This window comes from Salvia hispanica, chromosome 1, assembly GCF_023119035.1.
Source record: "Salvia hispanica cultivar TCC Black 2014 chromosome 1, UniMelb_Shisp_WGS_1.0, whole genome shotgun sequence".
Lineage (NCBI taxonomy): Eukaryota > Viridiplantae > Streptophyta > Magnoliopsida > Lamiales > Lamiaceae > Salvia > Salvia hispanica.
The window spans coordinates 8,277,454-8,297,544 of record NC_062965.1 but is presented as its reverse complement, the minus strand read 5'-3'; the positions used below and the strand labels follow the sequence as shown (position 1 = coordinate 8,297,544).

The window sequence follows — 20,091 nt, the reverse complement described above, 5'->3', positions numbered from 1 at the left end:
TTAGATATAGAAAAGGAGTGAGCTTAGAAAACTCATTAATTTTTCAATATCAAAGCTTAATATCCCATTCTTTCACCCACTCCAAACTCCAATGCTCTTTCACATTTTTGAGAGTCCAATAAGCCCACCCAAACTGTGCCTGCCCGAACCCCTCAGCTGCGCCGCCGCCCCTCGAATCCTCCTTGCTCGCATCCTTAACTCGCCACCCCCCGTCCTTTCCCCCGACGAAAACAAGGGGCCGTTTTGGTGATGTGGCTCAATTGTTGGGCCCGATTAATGTTTACATAATCGATGTTCTGTTGAGCACTTAGGTTGTCGAACATGGGGAGAAGAGATTGTAGTGATGAAATGATGGCCACTTTGGAAACCCTTTTAGCAAACCCAGTGCTTCGGGTTCATGAGGTCCTAATCTGTCGGCCAGCACGACGGGCAGTCTGCGAATGGCGCCGTACAGTTTCCCAGACCAGTCTTTTGGTAAGACTGTCCAGGACCTCCCGGTGAAAGAGGTCGTTGATCAACTCCATTGCAAATAGGCCCCGGGCTTTTTGCATACCTATTCAGGGAAAAAATGTTAGATCACTCTATTGTTTAATAGCCCTCAAACAAACCCCGGGATAGGCAACTTTATTATTTTTCAACTTTTCTGTTTAAATAAATACCCCTTTCCCCCAAAAAAATACACTTGTTTTTAAAATTTCCAAAAAACAAGAAAAGGACCCCACAGGGCTACCTAACACAATTAAACATTGCTAATAATATAATTCTACATTCCACTCACTACTTTTCTTTATTTTTTTTCCCTTTTCATTCTTTTCAATTAATTTAAAAACTCGGATTCTAATATTTTTTTTTTTGTGGGAGGGAAAAAAAAGATGTATGTTATATACCAAAAGGTTAGAAATTCTATGACATCGACGGTTTTTTGGGATGTTCTCATCCGTTTGTCCCCATTCTAGTGATTTTCCTCTAGGGGCCGGTTTTACCATTGGGAGCCCGGTGAAATGAAGATCGAATCACCTTGATTCGTTTTTTCTGAGGTTCAATTCGATATTAATGCTATGTTTATTTATGCAAAAGATATATATACTCAATTTATACAATATTTCAAGAGCTATTTTGCCATTTTGACTCCCCCCAAAATAAACCATTTATTTTTTTTTCCACTTTTAAAAGGACCTCACATTCCACAAACTTTATACAATCACAATTACCATTATTTTTTTTTTAAAAAACAATTTCTTAAAATCAGCACACAATCAAAAAGGGGTTTTTTAAAATTTAACAAAATAGTATTGCTTACTCGGCCCACGAGAAGGCATTGTCAAGAGCTTCAATGATCCACCGACGTAAGGTTTAGGCGGATTGGGGTCACTAGCAATCCACCATCCCACGGGATTCTCACCGTTAAATCCATTCTCTTTTATGAATTTGAAATCATCTTCTACTATATATGTGTTCCAGTGTTCCTGATGTGTTTCAATATTAATTTCACCATAGCCAAAATATCAATATATATTCGAATTACCTTCATAACTAGTGGGGCGAGGAGAGGACCATAGCCATTAGTGATTTGATATTCACCTTGCAATCCTCCATTTGTTGACAATATGAAGACTGATGGATTATCGTCTCCCCATCCATCATTTCCTTCATAATCTGCACTTACTAATTCCTCACTCTTCACCTGCAATCAAATCCATAAGCACAAAATCGGTATGCATGGGTGCTCACCCAAAAATGAGGTATTGATTCATATTTACAATTTATACCCAACGATGGAACTTGTAAGTGTTTATGCACTACATCAAAAGTTATGTTAGTTTAACAACTGAACCTAGAAATGACATTAGTATTCAAATTAATAAATTAAGTTAATTATAACTATGAGCTTGAAGCCTTGAACAACATTAATTAATACTACATCTGTCCTGAAAATTTGATATATATTACCATTTCGGTCGTCCCGAAAATTTGATACACTTCACTTTTACCATTTTTGATAGTGGACCCCATATTCCACTAACTCATTTCTACTCACATTTTATTATAAAACTAATACTTTAAAAGTAGGACCCACATCCCACCAACTTTTTCAACTCACTTTCCATTACATTTCTTAAAACTCCGTGCCGGGTCAAAGTGTATAAAATTTTGGGGACGGAGGTAGTATTATACACACTACACTAGAAATAGTGCAATTAAAGGTGGTGGTAAAGCCGGTTGTGCGCATATATAGGTGGTGGGTGGTATTAGGGATGTCAATCGGCTAATCTATTATGAGGAATATTGACATGTTAAAAAATATACTTTAAGATTCGTAAATTGAGATGAAAAGCATAAACATATTTCGAGAGAGCTTGAATTTTCCAATTTATTATCTACAATCATATTATATTAATACTAAAAAATAATGTATGTATATTATATTTTACATGTAAATTGGATAGCTAGTTTATTTTTATTTTTATCAAAGTTACCATTGAAATATCGAATTACTTTTCAAACAAGGTGTAAGACTAAACAACAATTAGGCTTACCCAGTGGGTCGGTCGATTGATTTCGGTCAGCCCTACTCTGATACATGCTAATTGAACTAAAACCATATTGGGTAAGAAATTTTAAATTCTAATTCTAATCTGGTACGGTTTAAACGGGTGAGCCCATAAATTTAATTTCATTTTATTTCAGGATGAATTGACATCACTTTGGATGACTGTACATGTGAGAAAAACATATGGGATTGAAAGATGGTAACCTGAAGATAGAAGCCGTTGGAGGCTCTAATTCGAACACGGTTCAAATCATTGGGATTTCTATCAACATGAAATGTCTGAATTTGAGAAGGTGCATTTGCTATAGCAACAATGTCAACTCCATTTCCATGGCTGTCTAATCCCACAAATTGTCTGTTGAAAACTCTCAAGTTGAAAGTCGTCTCGTTGATCCTCCATAACTGTTTTCATATGTAGCTATTAATCAAGAATAATCAATTAAATTTAAAGCAAACATTTACAAAATCATACGCTGAAGGCTTCCCATGTAGAGACAGAGCTTCTGTTTGCAACAATAATTGATCCTCCTCCTGTTTCGGCGCACAAATACTTCCCCACAGTCACAGATTTCAAGTGCACACCACTTCCATCCTAATACACAAGTATATATACAATAAATATATGAGGGAGATGATCACAGTATAACTAATCATAAATGCATTATATAGAGAACACGAATTTACTTCACTATACGAAATAATTTAGTTCAGTATAATTTATGGTGTTTAATAGATGACAAAAATGAATTGATGTAGAAACCAACCAATAGATCTTTGTTGGGGATGGCGTCGAAAAGGGAAGGTTTAATCCAGCCTTCTGTAACAAGCCACCCACCAAGATTCACGCTCGAACGGGAAGACCGCGTTGGGACCTGTCCTCCCGTTGGAGGTAGAAAGTATGCAAAAGCATGTGATGGAGAAGATGAATAACGACTTAGTGTTCATTGCTTCTGATCATGATTTACGTAGGTGTTGTTGCACCTTATTTATACAATTATACTGCATTATTGGAAGACTCATTAATCTCAAAACCTCTTCATATTTTTGGTCAACCATCATCTTATATTAAGGGTCAATTTTGCCTCTACATGTACAACTTACAACTTTTCTGGTTATTTTTTTTTTTAACTTTTAGTTTTTACAGCAAATTATTAACTTTAAGTTTTTATGTTTATTTTTCTCCCGACAAGCAGTACTTATAGTCAAAATAAAACTGATTGGAGTATACATGGCATTAGCGACGGAAGCAGAAATATTGAAAAGCTGGTGCTGAAATTAAAATTTATAATAATAATGATAGTAATAATAATAATAATAATAAAATATTTCATTTTTTATATAATGTCTTTTACTATTTTTATGAAATGCTAGGTAATGACCGAAAATTCAGCAAGTCTTCATTCTTATATTTACACAATTTGTAAATAACAATTTACTACCTAAATTTCTAATTATCTAATTCCTAATTAATAAAAAAATTCACAATTCATTATCATAATTTTTTTTAAAATGCAATTCTAAATTGAATAGATAACTAAAGTATCCAGCTTAAATTACTATCACCAGATAAAGTAGTAGTACTAGTTTTTTTTATTTGAATAGCTAGTAAGTAAGAATATTAGTAATAGAAAATGAGATAAATCTTAAAGTGACCAATGTAACTAGACAGAAAATAATACTAGCAAGAAATTTTAATTTGATGTAGTCAAGAAAAGGGGTTAAATAATTAGGTGTCGGTGCCCTCTTCTTTATATTAAAATGCCAAAATAAACCAGAAACATGAAAAGATACAAATAAGTGTAAACATTTTTTGGTGTCCAAATTTCTTCAATGAAATGAGAGAAATTGTATTTATAGTGTGATTTTTGGAATTTAAAAAAAAACGTGATCGGCAAAGATGACAAACAGGCGTGTGGGAGGGGCGTGTGATCATCCCCCTATTATGAGTGCGCTTATATTTCCATCTCAATTCACCCAGACATACTTAAACTTCACTGGCAACCATGGCGGAATACAAGTGTGATGCTAGCCAAGCCCCAGTTGAACCGGCGGCTTGGCTTACACTCGGTCCATCACTACTTAGCATATTATCCTCTTCCCAGTAAAATGTAGCTAATCAATATTATTAAGATGATGATTTTTTTTATTTTTATATGCTAAACTAATGTTTAATTTATATACTCCCTTCGTCCCCAAAGAATACGATTTTGTGTCTTATTGGTTTTAATGTAAAATTGATAAAGCAAGAGAGGGTAGAGAGAAAAGTAATTAAAGTATTTTTAGTAGAATGAGTCTCATCTTATTAGAGAGAAAATACTTTCCAAAATTAAAAACTGCATATTCTTGGGGGATTGACTAAAAGAATAAGATATTCTTGTGAACGAAGAAGTATAATTTAACATAATTGATAAATTATGTAAGAATCGACACATAACTTTATTTTGATAATATAATTTTTTGTTTAAATTATGTGATTTTAAAATTTAGATGAATTATTATTTAAAAATTTTCGTTCCTTTAAATTTAATAAACATAAAATAATATTTATATTTAAGTTCAACAAAATACACCTTAATGAAGCATTCACAACAAATTCTATAACTATGACACTTTCTTCAATACTATTCAAATAAATTCAAGAATACCTTAATCTTGAAAACGTAAAAAAATCTTTACTGATGCATACTCCATCTGCCCCCAAATACGTGTCCTGCTTGACTCGCCATGTATTTTAAAAATATAAAAGAAAAATGAATTTAATAAAATAGTGAAATATAAGGTATACTTTCATATACTTTCTATATCCCATAAATATATAGATATTTCTGATGTCACAGATTTCAATACATAATTGATAGTTTAGAGAAATAGAAATAAAAAGTTATTGGAATATGTTAATGTAGAATGTTGCCCACCTCATTAAAGAAAAAAGTTCCCAAAAATAAAAAATGAATTATTTTTATGGAATAAAGCAAAATAAAAAAAGTCTCCATTTTATGAGGAGGGAGTATTAGTAGATAATTACCAAAGGACAAACCAAAATAAAAAATTGTGACACATAAAGGGAATTATAGTACATAGGAGGATTGAGGTAAAATTTGCCGGAAGTAAGGTGGAATCGCCAAATGTAGAAAAAAAGGGGAGAGATTTTTGTATGTTGAGAAAGAGGTGGGCTCTATATTCTACTAACTCATTTTTAGCATAATTATTACTCTCTCTCTCTCTCTTAAAAATCGACAAACTTGTTAATGACACAAGTTTTAATGATGTGTTGTGGAATCGCGACTTGTTAATCGACAAACTCATTTTTACGCAATTGGTAACATAAGAGAGAAATAAGAAAAAGTAAGAGAGAGGAAAAAGGTAGTGGAATGAATGTTGGTGGATTGTGGGATTCAAATTAAAAATAATGTGTAGGATTTTATTTGTTGAAAACTTTCCATGCTTAGACTATGTCTAATTTTGGAGGACGCCCAAAATGGTAAAAACTAGTCTACTTTTGAGGACGAAGGGAGTATAAAATTAATACTCCTTCCTCTCCATTAAAAATGAAACTTTTTCCTTTTTGATTTCCCACAAAAAATAAACTTTTCCCTAAAATGAATATATTTTTTTCGTTTTGTCCCCTCAAAATTTGTCTCATTTCACTTTTACCATTTTTTAATGGCCCTCATATTCCACTAACTCATTTCTATTCACATTTTATTATAAAACTAATATATTAAAGTGGGCCCCATAATCCACTAACTTTTTCAACTCACTTTCCATTACATTTCTTAAAATCCGCCTCCGATCAAAGTGGGAAATTTAGTGGACAGGGATAGTAATAATTAATTGTGAATGGAGGGAGTAATATATTTTATTTATTGAAAGGAGAGAGTATCATATATGGCGGGCGGTTGAAGGGAATCCCGATACTCCTTCCATTCTCCTCCTCCGCCTCGCTTTATAGTCACATTTTGGCCATAAAAGTCCATCCCACTTTTATAGTCACATTTAGAATTTTTCATTTTTGGGACATAAAATTTTACCCCATTATTCATTAAAATTATACCCAAATGCCATTTTCAACACAAAAATAAACTAAAACAAAAATAAAAAATCAAAAGTAAAAAGTGACCCATCTTCAACCAACTCACTTCATTTATTACACACTCCATCATCTCACTTCATTTATTACACACTCCCGCCTCACTCCTTCATCTCACTTCATTTATTACACACACCACCATCTCACTTCATTGTTATACACTCCATCAATTCTTTAAAATTTGGTCATAACTAAATGCGACTATAAAGGGAGAAAGTCTCTTTTAAGAATTGTTAAATAGAATAAGTAGCAGAAAAATATAATTAAATATTTTAATAAAAATATGAGAAAAAGATTTATTTTTATATCTAAAGTGTGATTATCTTAGAAAAACTGGAAAGGAAAATTGAACCTGACACCCAAAAAAAAAGTTTCCTACCGGGGTATTTTTCCACAATCACCGCAACTTCAGAAATTTTCTAAAACATGTTTTCCAGCCGTGGTTCTGACTTCAGCCTTCAAATTTTCTACATCATGTTTTCCAACATGTTTATGCCACTAGACTTCTGACACCCGAAATAATTTTTTGCCATATATAAATGGTCCGTCTTTTAAAAACTATTTTTTCCCCCCACATTTTACCACAACATTTTACAGTAATCTCCATCTCACATAGTAGTTGTCATGGAAGATACCACATAAATTTAAGAGATATTATTTTATATATTAAATGATAAAAATATAATTTTATAATTGACGTGAAAAAAAATTTTTTGAAGAGAAATGTAACATTTTTTTGAACAAAAATAAAAAGAAAATAGACATCTCCTAGAAAAGGGTTACAATTTTATGTTTTTATATTAATTAAAAATAAAAATAATAAAAATATTTTTATTTTAATAATATATTATCTTGATTAAAATAAATTAAAAAAGAGAAAGTGAGTCATGTTTTATGGAGGTAGAGAGAGTATTTATTTGTATATGAATATGTAATGTAATTAAACGCTAGACATGTTTATTTATTTTAATGGTTAATTAATTTTGAACTTCTTTAACTATCTTATCACTAATACGTAATTATGTTGATCTAGGGGGTATCAGTCAGCAGCGGCTGATTTGGAAGTACTCAGAGTGTCCACAGTATGGCGTGGACATGTCGATGCACGATCACAAAAAATTCAAAAAGAAAATTGTCTATAGCTATAAATCATACTTATAGTTAATAATGGAGGCGTTTCTTTCCCGATACGGAGATTAAGAAAAATTGTGTTGGTGGAGTTAAGTAAAAGAAGAATAAAATGGAAAATGAAAAAAGGTAGAGAGGTGAGCAGAGAGAAAAAGAGTAAGAGAGTAAAGTAGGTATGGAAAAATGTGTTATTTCTTAAAAAGAGAAATGGCTATTCTTATGGAGCATCACAAAATGGTAAAATGACTCTATAACTATGGAGTGAAGGGTATTATTTTATCAATTATTGGTATATTTTAATTAGATTATAATAAAATTAATTGGACAAAATTAGCTAGAATGAAATGTAATGTGAAAAATGATTTGGGAATAAATATTTTTACATAGATAAAAAATTTTAAAATTAAAAAATAAAAAATAAGAATTGTGTTGACCATGTGGCTTTCTCCGGCGTGCAATGGCTCGCCATGATCCCGCGCCGAAGCGCCCATACCCTGCTTGCCCGTCCTTGCATTTTCTGTGTTGGAATCTGTACCGGTCAATGGACTTTGACCAATTGTATTTCCAACGAGACATTTAATTCTGTGAAATTAAATGATATAGCGTACGTACGTTCGGAGTGAGAAATAATGGATTAAAATTGTGCGAAATTGCAAATTTAAAGAGCTATGAGAGAAGCTTAGGTAATAATTAAAAAAGTTTATTATCCTGGCGATTGGAAGTTATAACCTTATTAAACTAGTATTTAATAAGAAGGATTATTACATGAAATAGTATAGTGGACTATGATGGGTTATGCACACCTACGCACTCAACGCGCCCGCGCGCGAACGCAAACCTCGAGTCGTTGCCGTGTCACTGTTGTCCTTGTCCTTGGATCTTGGCAATTGGCAATTGGTCTTTGGGGTGGTGCGGATCTTGGCATTTGGTCTATGGAGGTGGTCTTTGGGCACAGTCGTGGGCTTGGTGCTTGGACTCGACCCAAGGCTAGTGGGTCTAATTCTTTTTAGACCACCACGTTTACGTCGGTGAGCAATTTGGATGATACCTCATCGGTATGTGCATGGAAGCAGCGTGGGTGACAAGTGATAGTCCACGTCATGATCGAATCTAGAAGCGTCTAGATTCAGCCTCTCTAGCTCTGAGCTTGTAACGCCCGAGCGGTACTGCTCATGTGACTGCAATGCTCGACCGTTACGACCTCACCATGATGCGGCCATCAAGGCTGTGTTGACCCTGGAGTGGAATGAGGCATAAATGGCGGTCATTCCCAGCATTCGAGATCTAAGAAACTTAGAGTCGCATAGCACTTTGCGTAAATGCATTTCTCTCTTAACATATTGTTTTTTTCCAAGAAGAAGCTGCGCCTCTCCTCCATCCAGGTTCGTCGGAGCTCTGTGATAAGCAGTCTTCTTCATCGACAGTAGTCGTTTATCTTTAGGGGCCAAGCATGTCAAGAGCACTACCCAGGAAGCATGCTCTCGTCTTGCGAAGAGACTCTGTTATTATTCCCTTTCATGGTTTATTTGTTGGTACCGTTGTAATTTCATTTAGGTTGAGAAGTTCATCTATATTCCTTTCTTTTTTGGGTTGTATTACGCCCAGGCTTATATCTTGTAATTCCTAAAACCAACAATGTGAAATGAGATATAACTTGCCTTTGAAGAATTTGGACATCTTGAAACTAAAACTTCGAGAAACTTAACACCTGTGCTTGGAGATGTCAATGAATCCAACAACTGCTTCTTATACCACTCAAACCACCACGCCCCGCCATCATTATGCTTATGTCCCACAAGCGATGATGCTGACTCAGTCTCTATCCATCTTCATCAGCAACCCCTTGGGTGTATACTAATACCCATGGGTTCTTGTTCAGATCCACCTTGATGGGTCGGTTGGTTCACTTTTGATGGTTTCCTTCGGATCCTTTAATGGATGAGTGTTGGGACGCCGAGTGCCGCACGAATCTTAGGTTCGAGTCTCATCGACACGGGGCCTTTGGGTCTAATGCGAGTGTTGGAACCTTGGTTTAATAGGGTATTGCAGAGCATCGGGACCGGTGCGACATGATGGGCTCTATGTCCAGCATGAATGGTGAGGCCTAATGCTGACCATGTTGTTGGCTCGCCCGGAGGCGAAGCGTGAATGGTTCTTCCAGGACGAAAGTGCGGCACCTTTGGCACTTAGAATGATGCCACCATGAAACCGCCCTAAATTTGGAGGATCGACTTCAAGGGTGGTACCAAATATGTTATTTCTATTTGACAACATTTTAGGCGTGCATAAGCTCTGTGAATGCTTGGTAGTCAGCGAGTGATCGAAGATGAGGCTCGATATCTTGACGAGATCATGAAACTGTAAAGCATAAAAGGAGATTATCTTTGTAAATTTTATTCTAAGTGCTTTAGATGATAGTTTGTACAATGTATACTCTGCATTGTAACCACATCAATGTGGGAAAACTGAAAAAGAAATGCAGTATCGATAATGCGGCAGAGATGCGAACATGTTGTAGTATCCAAATTTACGGACACAAAATGGTAGACTCTAGACTGGTCATGGAACAAGTTCAGAGTTCCAAATGATCATCCACTTGACTCGTGGCTGAAGGGATGATTTTGCCGACAACTTTGTGCGGTGCGTACTCATCGAAAAGCTTCCTCTTCATTTGGAAGGACTTCAAGCACTATCTCAAGCACAAAGCGAAAGAAGATAAGTCTTGAAGACTTGATCGTGAAGCTACGCATTACAGGCGGATGTGCGCAAGATCGATCAAAAGGCTAGGGCTTGTGACTTGATCTGCTTGACTTGTTGGAGCGGGCGGACCTCAACAAACGCCCCACGGAAATGCGAAGAACGGAAGGGCAAAGCGCTTTTGCAAGAAATTTGAGCGAGTGCTACAAGTGTGGCAAAATTGGCTACTTTGCCAAAGGCGCCGCAGCAAGAAGAAGAAGCCGTGAGCCAGCGTCGTTGAGAAATGGACCAAAGAGGCCGGAATGAAGATGACTCTGGTGCCGTGGTCAACTGAAGAAGTCGATGTTGACAACAGGGCGGGTACAGTACATCGACACAGTAGCTCTACGGCCTAAATGTCTCCTTGAGATAGGAGCAAGTTTGCCCCTCCTACGCTCTTGTTGAAGGGAGGAAGATCAACATGGGGAATAAAGCATCGATCCGATGTCCTTGGCATTGTCAATGTGATACTCGCCGATGGCGTCTGTGATCCGCGATCACTTTAGGATGTGCTGCATGTACGGACATCCACAAGAACACTAGTGTCAGGATCATCTCTAGTCGTATTAGGAATTAGGTTATAGTTATGGCTCGAGGTTTTAGAAAGAGTTGATGCATTAGCCAATAAATGAAGTGTGAAGGTGGGGTGTGTAATAAATGAAACAGTTGGTTGAAAGTGGGTCCCTTTTTGACTTTTTGCATCCCATTTCTGCAGTTGACATACTCCCGACACCCTTGAGGCGAACCGAGTTATTATGCGGGAGCATATGGCCATCCTCACTACATCCCAGTCGAACCCACACGACGTGAGTGGGATCTTAGTGTCTTGAAGAATATGAGGCAGCTGGGATCTTACCTCTCCTTGCACAAACGCACTCACGTGCAGGAAGTAGTGCCGTTTGCACCAATCCCCCAGCCAATGGTTAGATTCCCATTGCTTGTACACGTTAGGAGTGTGAGGTGGAGGTAGGATTCCGGGACAGAGAATTTTTCCCTTGCGACGCTCTCTTCCACGGTCCTTGGGTCGAGAAGAAAGCGAGAGCACCGAAAGCATTGACACGATTGTTAGAACCTCGTTGATGCATCCGGGCTGCTCACCCATTGGGAGCATCTTGGCCAATGGAGGATCCAAAGGGAAACTCAACCATCTTCCAACCTATATCCTGTCAGATCCCGAAGCGTTGTTCAGAGCACCCAACACCCACAGCTGGTACATGGAGTTGAGGATGTTTTTCTTGTGGAGGAGGATCCATGAAGTCAAAATCTAATAGGTTGTCGATTTTAAACTCTTGAGCAGCAAAACCACGTTCCCCAGAGTTGCTTCTCTGGATTTCTGGGACTGGACTGGGTAGCATTTCGTTCAGGAGATAAGCGCTCTCTGTATAAAGCCCCGGTAGCAAGTCCCCGGCCCAGTTCTTCCAGCTCGTCCAGCACAGCTGATCAGAGTGCTTGACTAACAGGAAAGACTTGGAGAGCATCCATACCCATACGGGGGTTATAGACTTTTATCTTACCATAACCCGTGTCAATGACATATAAGATCCCATCAACAGTCAAGCGATGTCTCAGCAGCTATTTGTAGCAACAATACACTTACTGCGAGGCTCAAGTCTTCAGCATTCTCAAGAAAAATCTTTGCTTGCAAGTCAGCAGGAAGCTGGGAGTACATTAGGAAGGATTAGCAGCTTTGGAGCTTCCTTTGGAAGCAAGTTGTTCCATGCGTTCTTGAAGAGCATAACATGTCGCCTCAATCTCATCTTGACCGGTCATGAAGATGAGGATAATAGGAGCATAGTGATGTGAATGTCGCCATCGCCTGCTTTGCTACTTTCCGCGTAATCTTCACAGGTGTCTTACTGTACAATGTCTGAACAGAATGTCTCCAAGGGATGTGAAATATAGATACGTTTCAAAAAAATCTGAAAACTTTTGAGCATTCAAGAGTAGCAGAAGTCACAATGAGCTTGAAATCACGACGTCACAGCCGACTTTCTTGAGGGTCAAAAGTACATCTGTGCTTGGGGACAGCTCGTGTACTTCATCCATCACAATGATGCTACATGGCAGATAAAAGAGTTAACACAGCTATTTTATAACACTGCTCAAAACAATCTTATATTCACGAAATGCATACAATATTATTTTCAGGTCTGAATCTTTTTCGTCTCCCTCAGCAACACACCATCAGTCATGTACTGCAAGAGAATGTATAGCTTGTTTGAGAACTGTTAACTGAAGAATTAGAGACTTGAACTGAGTATTCAGTTTCTAGACAAATGTACTCGCAGATCAAGCCAATAGATGTGAACAATCCACTCATATGCACCACCAGTTGCAGCAGTTTGTGCATAGTGCACATGAATGTTCATAAGTGAGCAGTGGAACTGCATAGAAAATATGCTCTCACATCAAACAAATACTACTAGACAAGAAAAGCAATAAAAGTATAAAATTGAGTACAAATGAGGATGGGACAAGAAGTCCCACTGTAATAACAGTGTTAGGCCCGGTGACATCTTCAAAACGTGGCATATCCAACTTTATCACCAAGTTCAGTTTCCATCTCTTCGCTCACTCTTTTTGCAACACTCATGGCAGCCACACGCCTTGGTTGTGTGCAACCAGCTGCAATGCCATTGTTTGTGTACCCATCTTCGTGAAGATACTGTGCAGAAGAAATACTTTTATGGTTGAAACAATGTTTCAGGATATACAGACAAAAACCAGACAAATATTTTTATAAATACGACTCTGAACATACCTGTGTTAATTGTGTTGTCTTTCCTGAACCAGTTTCACCAACCACTACGATCACTTGATTTTCGCGGATTACCTGTTTTTATAAAATATGAAATTAAATAACAAATACTCCAAAAACTATCAAAATGTGGATTCTCGGAAGATCAGATTAGACCAAATGAAAGATAACCTAAGATATAGTACATGTTTATGGCATGATAGTTACATGATTTTCTCCAGAAAATGTAAAATACACAACTCTTATAGAAGGACCCAACAACAAGCAAAACGAAATTAGGGTAAATTTAGGTCAAAACTATTTACCATCGCTGCAATAGAACAAATGGTTTATGAGCCAAAACTGAAAATCCAGTAAAATAACAGAACACCAATCTTATTTCCATTCAAAGCTTCATGTATTAGGGGAATACTTTAATGTTTCTATATCAATCAATTAAGTATAAGAAAGAGCTCAATAAACAACTCATACATGCAGTAATTAGGTCGTATAGAAGATGGGCAAATATTGTCGCTGTTGGGCTAACGTTTTTGATTTAGCAAAATTGCTGACTCCCTCTCCTTTTTTCAAATGTTGTGCAAATTTTGCATCCTGTTTGAAATCAATTTCACCTTGATCGCCAACTTCAGCAGTATCTGCGTCAATCTAGTAAACAATGCAAAAAGAGTTCAGAGCTTCAATGACTAATGGCAAAAGACTTAGCAATAAATTATTTAAATTCTGAATGTTGCATACCTGATCTGCAGTTTTCTCGACACCAAGAATATTGCCAAGATTAGAACCAGCAAGCTCCCAAAATCGTTGTCTGGACTTGTTCATGCTTTGTTTTTCACGAATTTCCCTAACCAGATTGGAGCCCTTCCGTGATATTATAGCCATATCTGACGTAGGGTCTTTCAATGGCATAACTGGCTCAGCTTGCTTCGTGAAAGCAATCCTCCCATCGAGAAAAGGGGGTTTTGTATCTGTAAAACAAAATATTTAGAATCTAATAACAAACAGTTTTGCTTCAAAGTAAAAATGAGGACATCATAGACCATCCAAGTGTAAGACTCAGGCATACCATGCACAAGAAGAATAACCTTTCGTTCTTCCTCCTCATCAAACTCAGTCTGCACCTCAGTTCCTCTGACAGCACCTGATCTCAAAAGTTGTCTATCCTCCCACTGAGCATTATCAGCAGTGAGCTGCGAAAGTTTTTTGCTCTGTGCAAGAGTCATCTTAGTCCCATCTCTTCTCACCTACAATCCAAAGCAGAATCCGTTGGATTTAACAGAAGCATGAGAAATTAGAAAAAACAGCATTAGTACTTATACTAGTTCTAAACTTTTCCACATTACATGAGCACATAGTACAATTTTAAGCAATTAGATTTCAAGTTCATTGCCCTTCAAAAACGTAGGCCAAAAAGGATTGAATTACATTAGACACACACACCCGCAAAAGCCAAAAAACTGTTCACATTTTTAGGATCAGAGGCCATAGCTGAAATTCTGGATTTAACCACTATCACCATTGATCAGAACAAAAGTCAAGGGTCACAGATAGTCAGAATATAAAGTGGGATCAGTTGGGCCACCCTGAACAAGGAAATATGCTAAGCTAAAGCCTTAGGAACTATACCAGTCTCTTAGCCAACTCTGCTTCTTTTTTCTGGAAAGATGCCTCGTCACCGAGAAAAGCGGAGCAGCCATCAGCGTCATAAACAGTGCTGCCTTCTTCTCGATCATACCTGCAGACACGATTCATTTGAAATGAGAAACATTCAGATTATGTATGAAGCAAACTGAAAACAACAAAATCCCATAGAGCGATTGACAGACTAAAAATGTGAAAAAAAATGTACAGATTAAATTACCAAGCACGATCAGAATTGTATTCCATCTCTAAACGCATTCTTTCTGTTATCTCATGATTTTGGTCTGCGGATGTGCTTTCTGGACCATTTTCTCCATTCTAAAACAAGCAAAGATACATAGAATATGGAAATATGTAAGAATAAGAAGTTACAGCAAACAATAATTTGTAACTGTTAGGAGGGGGTTCAGGAGAACTAAAACAGAGAGATGGGAGGAAAGAGTTCGAAGAGAAGGAGAGCCTTTATACCGTCGAGTCAGCCTGATTGGAGCTCCCACCATATTGGGAGCTTGAAGACCTAAAAGACTTCCCACGTGCCCGAATTGGAGTATGGGAAGGAGCATAGCTATCCCAAGGAGACGCAGCTGTTGCAGGGCATTCAGTAAAGGTTAACTCAAGTTACTATACAATATAATTCCAAATTTCAGCAATGAGTTATGAGAGGTTTATGTGACTTACCTGAAGAATTAGGAGTACGCCCTCCCAACCATGGAGAAACAAGCTGTACATCAGGCGAGACCCCAACAAGCATTGGGGATGGAGAAGGCCGACAACGTCTGCTACTAGAATCGTGACCATCACTGCGTGGGGATTCTTCCCACTCCCATCTTCCATCATCCCAATCAGACATGCCTACAATGATATGCATAACATTATGTTGGAAAAAACATAGTCTTTAATAGTTCATTTTAAATTCGATGCAAGGATTTGAAGATGTGAACTAGATTTTATTCAGATGTCTCAGCAAATAGTTATAATATATATGAATGCATTAAATGGTGAAAGTAGAGATCAATACATACCAGGTGTTCTCGTAGACCTGTCGTATCTACCTCTTTTTCTCCCATACTCTCCATTGTGCTCTTTTTCTTGACCACGAGATGACTCTCTAGGGGTCTTTTCGTCCCTGTCAGCACAAACCCCCATCTCTACTTGGTTGGCCTTTTCTGACTACAGCACTCTTAATTACCTTATCTGCATTCAAGCAAACATTTATCAAATAAATCCCAGGGATAACACTGATGGGCATCTTGCTATTTCAAAAATATATATCAAATAAATAAAAAAAGCAAATATTGAATTGCATAGTCATATGAACTCCAAGCTTGGTTAAAAATTCAAACCGAATCAACCAACCCTAACTGAAACTTCTATGGTCCAATCCAACCATCAGCATACCAATCACTAACTTATCTGCACTAATTGCACCAACCAACAGTAAACTGAATCAAAATCTGAGTATATATTTTATCAACAACACCAATTTGCGGTGAATACAATCTAGGAGAGGCAAAAACACAAAAAATTATTGATTTGCAAGAGGAAATAAAGTTAATTACCATAATCACTCAATGGTGGCCGGGGCGAGGGATTCGGGGGCGCCGGTGGGTGGCGGGGGCGCAGTTAATTCTGTTTATAAAAAAACTCAATTAAAGAATTCCAGTCGATTTTATTAATAGTCTTGCTCTAATCCCAATTCTTTCCCTTTTTGCTATTTTCCAACTATTTATGGCCTTTTACATTAATTTTTTCTCTCCCAATTCCCATTTCCTTATAGATTTTATTAATACTAGTATTTCTTACATTCATGAACTTACCAATTAAGTATTCTCTCCGTCCCAACTAAATTGAGTTAAAAACTTTTAGCATAAATTCAAAAATTATATTGAAAAATAAGAGAGGGAAATAAAGTAGAAAAAATAAAGAGAGAATAATGTTGGTGATTAGAAATACTAGTATTTCTTATATTCATGAACTTACCAATTAAGTATTCTCTCCGTCCCAACTAAATTGAGTTAAAAGTTTTAAGCGCATAAATTCAAAAATTGTGTTGAAAAATAAGAGAGAGAAATAAAGTAGAAAAAATAAAGAGAGAATAATGTCGATGATTAGATATAGTATATGTTTTGCCTTTTTTAATAAGAAAATAAATCAACTTGATTAGGATATCTAAAAAGGAATATAGTTTAATTTAGTTGGACCGGATGATGGAGTACTATTTATGAATTGGACTAACCATCCTCCCTACACATAAAAGATCAATTCATAAAGCAAATCTCATCTCATTAGTTTAAATACTCCTAGAATTTATATTGGTAAAATACAAATCAAGCTTACAAGTCCTAATTTGGGCTTAATAAACATAAATTGGACCAGCCATTCATGGGCTCTACAGTTTTTATCTTAATATATAGGCCTTTTTAGTGGAATTAAATGATTACTCATGTTTGTCATAAGGAAAGACTGTTTTGTTTTTGTGTTATATCTTGACCATTACTTGATACTATATTGATATAAGTTGCATATATTAACACTTTTGTTATTTGGCCCTGCATTAATCTGATTTTAAGTTTTCTATATTATTGCGGCTTCTTATACATTTTTATTGTATTTAATTGATTGATAAAATGTGTTTTATATGCTGATTATGCGCTGAAAAAAGGTTATATCATGTGCATTTCCTTGGTTTGAGCTATTTCCACTTATTATCTGTAGCCCAATTCCTAGGTAAAATACTGATTTAATAATAATAAAAGTAAGATCTCACTGTTTCTATCCCTATCCCAATTCCTGTTCCAATTTTTTAATGTTTTACTCACATGATGATCTAAACTTATGAGCAATACAAATTTCCAGACCAATGCCAAGGCCTATTTGCATTATAAGTTGTAAATTAGGTATATTTAATACTATGAAGGTAAATTTTCAGCCCAAATTACAAAGTTACTGTGAAATTGTTCAGCGTTTGTCTTCTTGGCTACTGTGATACTTAACTTTGAATAATTTAAAAATAGTATTCAACAAATTTCAGCATCTATAGTAGTATGAAATAATAGTACTTCAGCGTATGTCTTCTTAATTATAATAGTAAGTATGAAATAATAATATATACCACTAACTAAATTCAAGCTACTAACAATTTATTAAATAGCCATCTACATAATTATAGTATAATTTTTCATTTTTCATTCTGTAATTTTGATATTTTAATTAAACCCACCTCCCACCTCCCTCTTGGTGAGGCGCTGCATTGGCAACGGGCGGTGCACTCGAGCTGACCCCACGCGATGCCATCCCATTGCCCGTAGTTAAGCTCCATGCCCTTAGTTCCTATAAAAGTATTTATTCCAAATATTTTGGTGTATGACTTGAATAACTATAGAGAAGTTTAACATTTATTTATGCCACCATGATTTTCTTAATCATGAATATTAGGAGTATTTTACAAGTTTAATATCACCTCTTATTTAAATTTTGACAACTTATCACATCAACAAAGATTGTTAATATTTGATAAGAAACAAACAGATTTGTAGACATCCCAAACTCTTACTACTACGTTAAAATAATGTATCATTAATTGGTGAAGTGATGAAATGTTCTCTAGTGGAGTTTTAAAGTATACTAGTGTCACCCCCCGTGCGATGCACGATAAAATATTTTTTTTATCACATATTTTAAAATTGTTAATTGATTAATTAAAATATGAAAATATAATTATATAAAATTTAAAAATAGAAAAATATACATATAATAAAAATTCAATAAATATATGCTCCTCGATGCATTTTACACTTAAAAACATAAAATTAAACATATTTGAAATGGAATCAAGGTAAACACAATTATTTGGACAACGATGAAGAGACTATATCAAGTGTTAGACACATTTGTGTCTAAAACAATCCTTCATATTTCTCAACTAAAACTAATGTATATCACACTTTTAACAAAATAATAAATCGATAACTCATAATATTCAAAATGTCAAAACTATGAACATAAAAAAATTCAAATGATAAACTATACAAAAAATAGTACATTAATTGGTTGAATTAACACTATTATATTAATAAATAATGATAGCCCTTTTGAATGTTGGAACGTTTACCTTTATTTATTGTACTTTTAAACGTGGCTTGTTGGAATATGAAAATTCTATATTATTTTTTATGCTACTTTACAATTTTCAAAGCTGCAAATTTTCTTTTTGTAAAATATATTTAATATAAGTATATATTCTATATATAAGATAATTAGAATCTCTATAGAAAATCAGTTGTATCCCGGAATAATTAAGTGCCAAATCCTAATTTCAACAATAGTATTATTAGTAAACCAAAATTTGGTTGTAAACTATTTTATTTTGTTTGAACAACTAATTGTTTGATCAACTCTATAAAATAATAAATTGTGTAAAGATGAAGATAAACATTATGCTTGTTTGAATTAAGGATGTTACAATTCTTCCATCTCTAAGAATTGTAAAAAATATTAGCATAGAATTCTCGAACCATATACACGCAGTACTCTAACTATTGCAATAAAAAAAATGAAATGGAAATTACAACGAAAATTATAAAATAATCCGAACTATAAGTCTAGTTGAGAAAAACCGTCTTTCCGCACGACAAAGTACATCACGGTTAGTACTTTCGAATTGACGTATTATCCCCAAAGATGAAACGTCTTCCTCCTAACGTGTATAACTTCTCAAACCCGCTGGCACCGATAAACTTGAAGGAGTTCCAAAAATTGAGCAATACTCTAAAATATACAATAAAATGTTGAGAGCTTGAGAGAGAATGGTGAATGTGTAATTCATCTACAACTCTATGCTTTTTATAGGCACAAAATTAGAATATGAAAAATCATGAAATTAAAACATCATAAATTATAAAATTAAGAGAATAGAGGTTACAAAATTTGTTAAATGCTCATTATCCTATTTAAAGATTAGTCAAAGCATTAAAATATTTAAATAAATATTCATGAGAGTTATATATTTTATAATAATTTAAATTCACCCCATAACTTTTAAATATATCAAATTACGGCCAAAACTCGCCTTTTATATATGTATAGATTATCTACTAGTGTCATCTACTTCACGCACTCTAGCCCAGGTGAGAACTTGTTAAGATAAAATTAAAATGACAATTTGACTAAGAATGTTAAAATCTAAGGGCA

The 20,091-nt window shown here is 35.4% G+C and overlaps 2 pseudogenes; both read right to left on the bottom strand.

Annotated features, from left to right (window-relative positions):
* Positions 1-49: 49 nt before the first annotated feature.
* LOC125186486 lies at positions 50-9,187 on the bottom strand (annotated as a pseudogene).
* A 661-nt stretch (positions 9,188-9,848) lies between these two features.
* LOC125186476 lies at positions 9,849-16,584 on the bottom strand (annotated as a pseudogene).
* Between the last annotated feature and the right edge of the window lie 3,507 nt (positions 16,585-20,091).